The sequence below is a fragment of the Schistocerca gregaria genome, chromosome 1 (genome assembly GCF_023897955.1).
Source record: "Schistocerca gregaria isolate iqSchGreg1 chromosome 1, iqSchGreg1.2, whole genome shotgun sequence".
NCBI classification, from domain to species: Eukaryota; Metazoa; Arthropoda; class Insecta; order Orthoptera; family Acrididae; genus Schistocerca; species Schistocerca gregaria.
Genome location: NC_064920.1, coordinates 914,327,238 through 914,341,759, shown reverse-complemented (window position 1 = coordinate 914,341,759; position 14,522 = coordinate 914,327,238).

Here is a 14,522-nt window from a genome sequence, read left to right as displayed (position 1 = left end):
GAAGTGCTGTATTGTGTTTAAGTTCCAATGTTAATGATACGACTTTATTACAAGGCGCTTCTCTTACTTTTTTTGTCTTGATATTCATAAATAGATTGAAGTAGTTTATTTTATGGTTGTATTTTGTATGTTTCGTAGAACGCAGCTATCAGAGAATTAAAACTTGGAATTATAGCTACAGTGATTGGATTCAGTGTTACGTTGAATTTACACCACTTTCACAAACTTAGAGGTGGAAGAATTTGTACAGGACATTGCATAAACCGACATGTGTATAAATTTCTTCATGTAGAGCACAAGAGCCCCGTTTTCGTTTTTGTTAAATTAAGTTAAATGACATTTAGAAGTATTCCTTCTATGCTATTCTTTCACAAGTGTTCAATTTGTTATACCTTGCACGAACGGGTACTTTCCGCTTTATTTGCCGTTTTGTTCCAGCATGGTAGGTGTCTATGAGTAGTGCAGTTACCGTTCTCTTAAAAAGTGGCCAATCTGAAAGCGAGCTCACAACGTACTTCGGTCGGAATTAAGACTGGGAAGATACCTACGCGCAGTAACAGTCTTCTTTACAGTTAAAGCCACGTTGTAGGGCACTATATGCCTTAGATTTCGTTGTCGAACCCCAGTCTTCCGAAAAAGAACAAATGTGCTGAACATGAAATAAATAAGGAAGTATTCTGAAACAATTGTAGCTATTTTGCTGTAGAAACGCAAGGAAAATAAAAGGATTGCTCTCGCTCTTTGAGGGAATTATATGCAACAAATGGAAATACTTTTCCAAAGATTGCTTTGCTTTGCTTTATTACTTTTATGTACACTGTCTGTTAGGGGTGGAGGTCATAGCTGAAACAAAAGGGTTTTCAGTTATATCGTTGTTCTTCAGTTCCACTTTACCCTAACTATTAAAACCACTCAAACCAACCGGTTTTTAAAGTAACTGATTTTCGTATTATCAGTACCTATTAGATCCGATAATAGACGCAGAAATCGAACAAAGATAGAAAAATTTTAACTTTCTTAGTTTCAAGATACACAGTTTGAAACTTTGAAATTAATAAAGCAAAAGAAAGAAAGAAAACTTGGCGTGCTCACGGTTTGCTGCTTCTCGGCAAAAGTGGTAAGTAGTTGAATACAAAACGAAAATGACCCTTTTCCGCCTACTGATTCTAATTTTTTGAAACTCTGCTCAAAAATCACATTTTATAAAAGGATCGTATCGCTATGTGTGCATTACGAAAGGGCGAATACTGGGGTTAATTAACTCTTCCTGTTAATTAGTCCTTACTCAAGGGCTACCAGCAGATAAAGGCACATTATGTAGACACAGGCAACAGATCAGCAACATTCTGTTTTTATAGGAAACTAGTTTCCTCTTCTATGATACAGAAAGTATGTTGTGGTGGATAGTGTTTCTAATCTTGTAAAGCAAAAGGAGCGCTGTACTTTACTATTACCGCACTTCATAGAATACTTTCAAACTAGGAGGAGTGCCATTATGTAATACAGCTGCAGTCCAATAACGACAGCGCGAATCTACTATACAAACCAAATGGGACAAAACTGCGCAGTACATGTATACACGTTCCATCAAATAGGTCACAATTCATCGTAGCATGTACGTTATTGTCTTGGCATTGATGTAACAATTATTATGTCATTCGGGTTTGGCTCATTTCTGTCGGTATTGTTATTAAAATAGCAGTGATCGCTTTTTTCCGTTTTCTGTAATAACGCAATTTTGAAAGCTATGAAAATTTTGCGAGTAAAAATTTATATATTTTTAAAGACTGTTCAGTTAAATTCCAAAACACATTGCACTTCTACTATGGATAAGTGATATTTCGGTTTTTTAAGATGTAACTGGTAAAAAGTCCGTCACCAAATAAGTACCACATAATACCAGTTATTCAGACATAAAATACCGTTAACGCTTTTTACCGCTCGGTTTTACCCGTCGCTTTAGATCTGCTTCGAGTGTATTAGATAATTATTATTGACTCCATACGCACGCGGTCGTGGGTGCCTGTGTGTGTGTGTGTGTGTGTGTGTGTGTGTGTGTGTGTGTGTGTGCGTGTGTGTGTGTGTGTGTGTGTGTTGTTAGAGCACAGTGTCTTTAATACTTGCGTTCTTAGGCTTGGCAAACATTAACAGGTGAGCGTTACCTTCCAGTATTGTTAAACGCCTTTTATGAGGCTTGGGTATCGTCGTGTCGCGCCGACAATGCTTTCAGTAGCGAGCATGCGGTGTCAGAAGTGATTTTGAAGTAATAAATGTTTAGATGACGTGAGTTACAATCTAAGACTAGTGGGAGATAGGTATGTGAAAGTTATTAAAGTGGGAAGTATTTAAGCAGATATATTGAGGTATATATTATTTAATGTTTAAATAAAATAATCAACAATGTGAAGTGGAGTATCAATCTCGTTGAATGGAAGTAAAATTACTGCTTCAGATGTCAACTTGCGCGCCACCCTACAATACGCTCATTTTTAATGTTGACAGTGGCATGGAATAATTTGTAGCTGACCTTCTTAAAGTTACAAGCAGATCCATGCTGAGACAACATGACGAACCCGTGGCTTCGTTGAAAAAATATACTTTGATTTGAGAAATACATCACTCTGAATAGTCATACTCTACTGTTCGATTAATAATAAACTAAGTCAAAGTACATCGTATCTCAGCTCATTTGTCACTAGTTGATAATTTTGTGTAGCTGTTAATTACAGGCACATCGAGGGCACACGTTCCATGTTTTTCCGAGCGTGATCTGTTTGTGAGTCGCTTCAAAAGACTCCATTGCTTCAAATTAAATGAAATCATTATGTTGATTTGCTTTCACTTATGCTTGCTTGTGTGCTGAAGAGAAGGGTTTGATAAGTGTTCATAACCTTCCATTTGTTTGCGCCTACCTACATAGTGAGACATGATCATTGTAACAAGATAAGAGAAACCATAGCGTTTACTCAAAGATTTAAGTGCTCCTTTTTCCAATGCGCTATTCGGTAGTGGAACGTTATAGAAAGAGCATTAAGGTTATTTCGATGAACCCTGCGGCAGGTACTTAATTGTGAATTGCAAAAACATCATGTAGATGTAGATGTAGATATCTGTGTCAATGGTAACACACTGAATGTAAGGTGTGGTTTGGAGAGAGAAGAAAAATTCATAACCTTGTGGAATTCCGAGATGGCTGGCCGATGACCGCCAATTCCGTATGAGGCGCGCGATGACATCATTCCTACTTGTAGCATCAAAAGAAAGATTTTGTACGATATCACAATTGCCTCCCCGCTATCATACAACCAGAAGATTATGGTGGAAAAATAGTTGATGAATAATTTCATGTATCTTCAGTATTATAAACCATTTTCTCGTCAGTAAACGAACAGGGTTTGATAACAGTTACGACGATGTGTAACTTGAAACTGTTACCCTTTATTATGTGTTCCACTTATCAGTTCACAAGTATTGTTCACCGTCACAGTAATGTTCTGGTGGCAAGGAATATGTACACCAGATGCCATTTAAAGAATAGTGCGTAGCAGAAAAAAAAATGCCTCTCGGTTTTTCAGTCCATCATATTGATATTAATGTCTAATCTATTGTTGAAAACTGTTGTAACATTGTTGATGACTGTTGAGCTTCTATAATCTTAGTTTAAATAACCACTACGCATGAGTAGTAAAGATGAGAAGGGAATAATGCTTTTTGTTAGGCTTTGCTTCTCAACTTCGGGTAGAATAATTTTGGTTATTGGAATGCATCATTCTAACTAATGAATGAGCTATTTTACCTAGGTTTCGACCGACCTGCTGCGATCCTCTTCAGGACTGTTCGCTGACACTTGAAGAGAAGCGCAGAATATCTGTCGGACAACGGTTCAATATCGACAATTATTTTATTCAAAATGGATGCCTACGATCTTGCTTCCTCGCCGTTAAAAATGTTAATCTTTTTCATTTCTTTCGAGAGCTTCTTTCCCTAAATGAAGTATGTAGTTTTCCAGTAACAGAGGGAAATGTCATCCCTCTCTGAAATAGATAGGGTATCCATTTCATCCTATTGAATACTGATATGTGCGAGTGCATATTTCGATAGTTACTACGTTCGCCTATATTTGCTCTGAGTTTTGTAGCCTGCCAGCACAGGGTATAGTCGGGGAAGGTGATTTAGGTGGCTCAGCCGGCGAGCAGAAGAAGATTGTCCACTGAAATTGCTATGGACAGTTTCTCTCCATGGTTGCTGGCTGTTCGCAACGCCGAAGTCGGCTGAGCCAGTAATTGTTTGTATGGCCTCGAGGTGGACTTGGATCTTATTTGGTACCGATTTTCAATCGGCATCAGTCAGCTGGAATTGTCTCCCAGAAAGGAAGGGAGCCTGGACTTATGTATGTCGGGGTGCGAAGACTAGGTGGTGAGCATTGTGTGAATTTTATACTCCCTGTGTGTTTCAGTCAGTTAACGAGGCGGATCTGTAATGTTCGGCATTTGTTGCTGCCGTCAGCGGCGTAACAGTTGGTTCATCTTCAATATGTAGCGAAATAGTTGCTAAAGCAAACAAGTAATACCGCACTTCGGCTATCCAGATTATACTACTATACGGCTAATGTGTAGTAACCGGATATATACAGGCTGAGTAACTAACTATTGCCACCTAGAGCAACTGCGAAAGTGTGATAGCAGCTGAAAACGTTGTATGACAAATCTTACATGGGACAACGGGGGCCATAATATGATATAGGTTTTGTGTTACTGGGTGGAGTCGCGTCAGATATATGAAGGTCCACTTTTTTTTTTTTTAATGAGATGCTAGAGTTTGGTAATTATTATCTGATAGCGGCTATCGACAAGAATCCAATGATGTGTAACAGTAAGGTCTTTGAAAATCAACGGTCAAAAAAGTGGCATGAACGTCCATTTACAGAAGGTGTTAGATGTTATGACTATTGGTATCAATGCAGTGCTGTAATCCTCTTATCATGGACTGAGTGGTATTCCTTATCATTTCGGCACTTATCGAAGCACATGATCTGACAATCCTCTCTCGTATATCGTGCCAATAGTAAATATTCGCCGAATACGGTGTATCAACCTAACGCGCCATTGACATGTAACACCGTTCAACGGTTTCGCATTACAACACTAATAGTAACGGTAAGACCAGTATCGTCGAATGAAGCGAATGTGAATGACGTATTGCTTTGAAGAACAGGTCGATATGCTTCCCATTTCCGGAGAATGCCAACGAAATTCTGTGGGAGCTGGACACCCTCAACGTACTCACCTTGCACTTCGTTCATTTAAACATGTGTATGGTAGATTGAGAACAACTGGATCTTTAAAGCATCGGAAAGTTCCTTGCGAGGAAACGGAAATTCGTAGTCTTGCCACTCTGGTTCGAGATCCTTGTGTATAGCACGAGAATCGGGCATGAGCGAAAGTAGTGTTGTTCGTGTTCTACATCGCCATGAATATCATCCTTACCACATGTCTCCACCAAGAATCAACTGGTACGAATTGTATGCGTCACATTGAATTCTGTCGGTGGTCTCAACTTAAGATTCAGAGGGATAGCGCATTCATTAATTGAATTTTATTTACTGATGACGCTACATTCACGAACCATGGAAGTGTTAATTTGCGTATCATACATTATCTGGCAACTGAAAATCCATGTTGGTTGCGGCAAGTTGCACATCAAAAACCATGGTCGGTGAATGTATGGTGTGGGATTCTGGAGAAAATAATTATAGGGCCCTATTTCATCGAAGGAAATCTTAATGGTAGGACGTATACCACATTCCAGCAAGAAAAATTAGGTCTGTTATTAGAAGAAATACCTTTAGGAACAAGGAAAAGAATGTGGTATCTACACGATGGGTGTCCGCCATATTTTTCGCAGATGGTTATAAATGAGTTGTAGAGACAATTCCAAAATCATTGGTTTGGACGCGGAGGAGATGTGTCGTGGCCGACATGTTCGCTAGACTTGACGCCTTTGGAGTTTTCCCTGTGGCGATTCGTAAAAGACATTGTTTATAAAGACGTTTTCACAACAACTGGAGAAATGCGAGAGAGAATTTTCGCAGCATGTGCTTCGATAAGTGCCGATGTGATAAGGAATACCACTCAACCGATGATAAAAAAAAAATCGTAGCACTACATTGATACAAATGGTCATCACTTCTAACAACACCTTCTGTAAATGGACGTTCATGTAACCTTTGTGACCTTCGTTGACGTTCAAAGACCTTACTGTTACATATCATTCAATTCGTCTCGATAGCCGCTATCAGAAAATAAGTACCTAACTATAGCATCCCATTTATAGAAACGAAGTTCTCTGATGCTACCCCGCATAAAAACAAAAAAAACGTCATATACCCATGCAACATTTGTCCCACGAACTTTTCGGTTCATATAATACTTTAGGAGTTATTCTTGGTGGCAATAATTAGTTACTCACCCAGTATATGCTTATCTGGGTTTTTAATCTTAATTCTACAGAGTTTAACATTCCATGCCTTTAACCTACGGTTAATCGTGTATTTATCTCTTGAAGTCCTAATCACTGTTCTAATTACGGTTCGAGGGTTTAGGCTTGTCGGACATTTCAACGACAGTTGTATTGATGTTACTGGAGCGGATAAGCTCATGAAATGCTATTGGCTGGGAGTCGGGTATTTCACTGTAAATTTTAATTATCACCAATAAGCGGAAACAATTTATGGTAACTGCATTTCCAATGTTGTTGTAGTTGAAATAAAATTAATTTTATGTAATGCATTTAACAATGAATTCTCCGAAGCTTGGCATTTCTCCAGTTTCGGTATCTCTGTTTTATTCATTTTGAATGTAAAATAGTTGTTAAATGTTGCAAGTTGGCTTTTCCGCACTTCGAGTAATCTTGTGTTTCGGTGAAAGTATCCGGATGTATGTATTTTGCTTTCAAAATAAGACTTTTTGGACCACTGTAATTGAACAACAGAGCCATCTGTTTAAGAGCCTTCAGCTGATCAGTTCTGGCGTTTTCTTTTAGACTGTTTGCATGTTTATGAAACTGATTTGGTATTACGAAGGTATGTTGACAAAAACTTTTGTAGGTGTATTATTCTCTAAATGCCGTAAGGCACCTTCTGCCCGGTCTTGTCATGTAGTGATAGTATATAAACCGCTTGGTCTTCTGGTTCTTGATCGCCTTCTGCGACTTCTGTTGTCCTGTTTTTGAATTTCCTCATTAATTGGGAAAAGGCTACCCAATGATATTTTGATGAAAACAAATTTTAGACATTAGTGTATAAACGCCTACTGTGTCTTCTGATACTATTTAAAATTTTGTTAGTAAGTTTTAAGAAAAAGTTGTCTGATGAACTTTGGGTTAAATTTTTTTGTAATTGTGTGTGTTAAACAATTATTAATAATATCTTGTGCGATATTATTGGCAAGTGAATTTAACCCTGACAGTTCCCACTTCATTTCTGTACCCACCTCCCTTATCAAACATTGAAAATATCAGAGTCACGTGGTGGAAATCTTTAGAGGTGAAACTTCCTTACATTGTCACTGCTTGTAGCTTCTGTGTCAATCAGTTTCTATTCTGAAGAGTCAGTAACTATTAAATCCAAACGATATTTCATTTAACCAAAATTTCTGTGGAATCCATAGCTTCTTTTGTGTTTTTCACCTTGTGTGTTAATTCTGTGATAGCCGGTTTTCGATATTTCTTATAGACTGATATGTTGACAGTAGGTTAAAAGAACACCAGACACTTGTGTTCATGATCAATCATCTTGTTTCGTTACATACATTTCCTATCTTTTAGAAACTTTTCAAAGCTAAGTAAGTTTCGTTGTAATTTTGTACGCGATGTATTGTGTTATAATACTCGGTGGCGAAGAAATTGATCATATCAGAAACTGTGTACCGCTGATGTACTTCGCTAAATTAAGGAACGTTGTTAAGCAATGTTTTAACGAGAAATAATCGCCTATAAATACGGGACAAGTGACATTCTCTCTGCTCTACGGCTAATACCAAGCCCAACAACGAACGAGGGAGCAAAAAAGTATTGGAAAGCAGTGTCATGTTACGAAAGATTAATGGTATCTGACTCGCCATCAGCGACGCTAAGCTGAAAGCATGAAAATGTGTGAAAACGTGGCGCAATTTATCGTTCTTTCATCACGCTTCATAAAGAAGGACATACGCGATTCTCACTTGTGGTGGCTACCGTTTCTATATTTGTGTACACTCACAAGCTTAAGGCTCTCAGTTATCATTTACAGTACAACAAAAAAAGTGTGGCACATAAATTTCGGAAGCATATATATACGTAGTAAGTACACTGCATTATTAAAATATCCATAACATAATGTAATACATAGAAACGTAACATAAAGGCGCGGTGTACATAGAACGTAAATTTATTTTGAGTGAACACTCCATTTCACTGTTAAAATGGTGCATGTCAATGTAACTAAAAATAGATTAAAAAAAGCATTCAAATATTGCATTAAATGTTGTGCAGTTACATAACGAATAAGAAATTGAGGTAGTTAATCTTGAACAGAGTGATTTTCCTTTTATATCCAGATCCGCTTCGGAAAACCAATCTAGGTATAAGACTGCGAAAATTACATTAGGATGGTAGATGCTGAACGGAAAGCTATATAAATTATTTGAAAAATTATTGCGAAAGAAAACAGTTACCCAGAACTACTAATGGAAGTTTTCGGATACTTAAATAGAAGGAAATGACGAAGGAATTCGGATTAATGCAAAATACATGAACCACCTTCTTCCAAGGAGCCACATGATTGCTTGCAACAGAATTGTAACCCATGGAAATGGCTAGGAAGAGTCTTCACCCGGTAATACATGTAGATTGGCATAATGGGAAAACGTGACGTTTTACCTCATTCATCATCACGATCAGAAACATGTGATGGGTGGTAATGTACGTCGTGGCCTTTAGGGAGCGTTGTAGTGAATTGTGGCTCAATAAGATGTGAATAGTTCGTTAAACTTATAGTGAGAAACAGCCCACAGGGTGTCTGCTGCCACTTTCGTCCCTTCTTCTGAATTCCACTGTTAGCGAATTTCCTGAACTTCGAATTACGTGTAGAACTAAGCTTTTCATAGCCGTTATGTACTGGTACTGGAAACGTTACGTACTTTTGCTGTGACTGTTAAGAGAAAGCTTGGAAGGAGGGGCAGTTAAAAGATTATTAGTTAACACAGTAGCTTATTAATCAGTGGCATTACGTCACTCTGTGGATCAGTGCCAAACTACACACCAGAAATCTTCGATCAGTTCTAGCATTTTGGTCACTTGTCCTTTCAGACCTTTGGTGAAGTTTATTAATGTAAACAAATCGAGTTTTCCGAAGTTTATGAGTCCATAATAATTTGTACATGCATGAATAATTGGCTGGATAACTCATTTCAAAGACTAGAGGAAGGCATGGGCATATGGCGTCCATTACCTCTACATAATGTCCCAACATTCCGAGAACCATAACGAGTTTCGACGACGCTAAAATTACTTGAAGTATTTGTCAAGTATCTTTGATTAATGACAGAATAAATTAAAAAAAATATTTAGTTGGTACCAAAAGGAACGTAATGCATTTAAGAAAGACTTGTCTAAGAAAAGACATCTCAAATGCGATGACACGATGTGGTTAGTAGTTTAACACACATCGCCATATTTGTTATTCATTTGGTTAACATTCATCAGCTTTAGTATTATACTTTTCCGTAGTGATTTTGATGTTCTCTCTCCGTATCACGACCTAGTGGCCCTTGTAGATTGTCATAGTTTGAAACCATTCACCGTGAAAAAGTACTATATTAACTACCATGCACAAAGTGGCAAAATGTCTTAAATCGGACTTCGTAGAAAGATAATGCCAAGTTTCGACTTCGTACCTACACATAAGCGAAACGACCCGACGTGACAAGTTATCGGCCGTTTTGCTTCCAAACAGTGTGTGCACAATCTCTTCTTATTATTAAAACACAGCTATTAGTGTTCGCCAGCAAAGGAAAACCAAGTTTCCTTACCTTTGGTTTAAAAAATGAGTAACATTTAAACATAACTGAACTAAGAAACGTCCTGGCAGATTAAAACTGTGTGCCCGACTGAGTCTCAAACTCGCGACCTTTGCCTTTCACGGGCAAGTGCCCCACCATCTGAGCTACCGAAGCACGACTCACGCCCGGCCCTCACAGCTTTACTTCTGCCAGTATCTCGTCTCCTACCTTCCAAACTTTACAGAAGCTCTCCTGCGAACTTTGCTGAACTAGCACTCCTGAAAGAAATGGTACTGTGGAGACTTGGCTTAGCTACAGCCAGGGGAATGTTTCCAGAATGAGATTTTCACTCTGCAGCGGAGTAGATAGCGGAAGGTAGGAGATGAGGTACTGGCAGAAGTTAAGCTGTGAGGACGGGGCGTGAGTCGTGCTTGGGTAGCTCAGATGGTAGAGCACTTGCCCGCGAAAGGCAAAGGTCCCGAGTTCGAGTCTCGGTCGGGCACACAGTGTTAATCTGCCAGGAAGTTTCATGTCAGCGCACACTCCGCTGCAGAGTGAAAATCTCATTCTGATAACTGAACTAAGTTCACCGTTTACTCTGCACTAATTAATTTTACATTTGTCTTCTATAACATAACTCGCATGTAGCATGAGTATTTCTTTCAACACACAGAATCAAAAAACTTAGCACCTTTTTGCTGCCATCGAGTTTGATCAGCACTGTATACTACAAACAAATACAGATTGCAGGGTGAATTCTTGTCCCAAATTAGCCAACGGGGAAAGTGTTAGTCACTTTCTTTATAAAGGCAACTTGTGCACAATGGTCATGTGACCTTGCACTGCTGATGTAAGTCATTTCATGAAGTTAGTATGTATGTGCCAGTCGGTTATGTGGAGTCAGTGCAGTGAGGTAGGACGAAGAGGAGACGTGAGGAAAAGAAAGAATACAGGCATTGTGTTTGGATGTCCCCATGACCACAACGTGAGTGAAGTTGTCCAACTTACCGGTGTATCTGTACGGACTGTTCAACGGAAGGAGTGGTGTACCATTCGAAGCTACTCGTATGTATCACGGTGTAAGAACAGTGGCTGTAAAAAGATCCTAACCGACCGAGACCAAAAAGCAGAGTCTCACTTGTCAGTGACTGGATTTTCTGTAGTCAGTAAACATACGAGGGGCGTCCAAAAGGTCATGCACTACACACTCGGATAATTTCGTTTGAAAATATGTGGAATTTCTTGTGGGGCATCTACAGTTTCACAAAGTTCCGATAGGGTGGCACTATTTATAGCCTTCAAAATAGAGTCTGTGATGGATGTGCGTTCCAAGCAGAGAGTAATCACTGAGTTTGTTTTGGTGGAAAAGTAGAGCATCGTAAATATTCATAGGTCTTTTGCAGAATGTCTGTGGTGAGATGGCAGTGAAAAAGGGCATTGTGAATCGTTGGACAAGGCGCCCGTCATCTTAGTAACAGCATCGCACAAACCCTTCCTATCTCCCGAGTGCCGGCCGTTCGCACATAGGTGTGAATTTTTCAGTGTAGGAGATTAAGGAGACTCTCATTAGAGATGATCGATGGATCAGAATCAAACTTCTTCTCCATGACGACGCAAGTCTGCACATACCACAAGAGTTCACAAAAATTCATTGGATTGTTCCTAGTCATCCACCCTGCAGACCATATATCGCACCTTCCTACTCCCAACTGTGCGGCCCTATGAAAAACGCGCTCCACGGGAACCAGTACGTGAATGATGTGGAGGTATTTGATGTAGCGAAACGTTATCTCCGACGTCGACAAGCAGAGTGGTAACATGCGGGAATACGTATACTCCCATTAACGTGCTATTTAAAAGAAATTATGTTAAAAATGCAGTAAATGAAGCAGGCAAAAGGAATGCAAACGTATCAAAAATGATGTCGACAGGAAGTGCAAAATGGCTAAGCAGGCATGGCTGGAGGAAAAATGTAAGGATGTAGAGCCTTATCTCACTAGGGGTAAGATAGATACTGCCGACAGGAAAATTAAAGACACCTTTCGAGAAAAGAGAACCACTTGTATGAATATCAAAGAGCTCAGATGGAAACCCAGTTCTAAGCAAAGAAGGGAAAGCAGAAAGGTGGAAGGAGTATATAGAGGGTATATACAAAGGCGAGGTACTTGAGGGCAATATTATTGAAACGAAAGAGGACGTAGACGAAGATGAAATGGGAGATACGACGCTGCGTAAAGAGTTTGAGAGAGCACTGAAAGATCTACGTCGAAATAAGGCCCCTGGAGTAGACAGCATTCCATTAGCACTACTGACACCCTTGGGAGAGCCAGTCCTGACAAAAGTTTATCATCTGGTGAGCAAAATGTATGAGACTGGTGAAATATCCTCAGACTTCAAGAAGAATATAATAATTCCAATTTCAAAGAAAGCAGGTGTTGACAGATGTGAAAATTACCGAACTATCAGCTTAATAAGTCACGGCCGCAAAATACTGAAGCGAATTCTTTACAGACGAATGGAAAAACTGGTAGAAGCCGACCTGGGGGAAGATCAGTTTGGATTCCGTAAAAATATTCGAACACGTGAGGCAATACTGACCCTACGACTTATCTTAGAAGCTAGATTAAGAAAAGGCAAACCTATGTTTCTAACTTTTTAGACTTAGGGAAAGCTTTTGTTAATTTTCATCAGAATACTCTCTTTCAAATTCTGAAGGTGGCAGAGGTAAAATACAGTGAGCGAAAGGCTATTTACAATTTGTACAGAAAGCAGATGGCAGTTATAAGAGTCGAGGTACATGAAAGGGAAGCAGTGGTTGGGAAGGGAGTGAGACAGGGATGTAGAATATCCCCGATGTTATTCAGTCTGTATATTGAGCAAGCAATAAAGGAGACAATAGAAAAATTCGGAGTAGGTATTAAAATCCATGGAGAAGAAATAAAAACTTTAAGGTTCACCGATGACATTACAATTCTGTCAAAGACAGCAAAGTAATTGGAAGAGCACTTGAACGGAATGGACAGTGTATTGAATGCAGTACAGGGGTTTTGCTATTTGGGGAGCAAAATAACTGATGATGGTCGAATTAGAGAGGATATAAAATGTAGACTGGCAATGGCAAGGAAAGTGTTTCTGAAGAACAGAAATTAGTTAACATCGAGTATGGATTTAAGTGTCAGGACGTCGTTTCTCAGAGTAATTGTATGTAGTGTAGCTATGTATGGAAGTGAAACATGGGCGATAAATAGTTCGGACAAGAAGAAAATAGAATATTTAGAAATGTGGTGCTACAGAATAATGCTGTAGATTATATAGGTAGATCACATAACTAATGAGGTGGTATTGAATAGAATTGGAAAGAAGAGGAGTTTGTGGCACAACAAAAGTAGAAGAAGGGATAGGTTGGTAGGACGTGTTCTGAGGCATCAAGGGATCACCAGTTTAGTATTTGAGGGCAGTGTGGAGGGTAAAAATCATAGAGAAAGACCAAGACATGAATACACTAAGTAGATTCCGAAGGATGTAGGCAGCAATACTTACTGGGAGATGAAGCATATTGCACAGAATATAGTAGCATGGAGAGTTGCATCAAACCAGCCTTAGGACTGAAGACCACAACAACAACAACAGTATGTTGAAAAATATGATTGGTATAAAAAAGAGCGAGGAATAATAAGCTGGTGCACCGGCATTCTGAATTAAACCAACCAGCTATCAGAGAGTAAATGTGGTGCATTACTTATTGAATGCCCTTCTTATTATTTCCTCATGAGTGGGCCTCTCTATTACTGAAAATGATGTCGCAACCATTATTGTGTCTCTTGGTATTAGCACTTACATACAGATTGATAATCGCTTCTGTTACTCTAGTTCTTCATTGTACTCGCAGGTTGATTTCAGGTTCGGAGTGAGCAAGGCGAATGGAACGCCGCGCAATGAATATTTAGAGCACGGTACAATGCCAATGGTCACAGCGGACAATCACGTACAAAAGTGCACGACCTGAATAGACCAAACAGCGCATATACCGAACAGCAACGGTGGTTGAACGCGTCACAGTGTTGCCTCTTTCGAATGATATAGACCGTTGAGTCCACCGACAGCACAGTGACCCGTTCAGTCCGCAGTGTGTGAAGGATATAGTAGAAGCCAGATTTTGTGGTTGTTTTCCGATTCATAACGGATTCCGATTACCATTAAAGTGAAGCACGATGTTTATTTCAACGTCCTCGGTGACATACTGTTGCCCTTTGTTCATGTTCTTGATGGGTGCGTGCGCATTCATGTCTTCCTAGATGTCTACAGTCGTGTTCACAGGTCTCCACGCATACTTTCCCGACTTGACTAATTCAACCCCATAGAAAATGTTTGTGACGTGGCAGCTTGAGAAACGAGATACTATGTGGCTATGCAATTAGGTATCTTTACGGCCTCTAATCTTCAGTGAGTGGCCTCAGCTAGATACGTCACTACTAAAGAAACTCG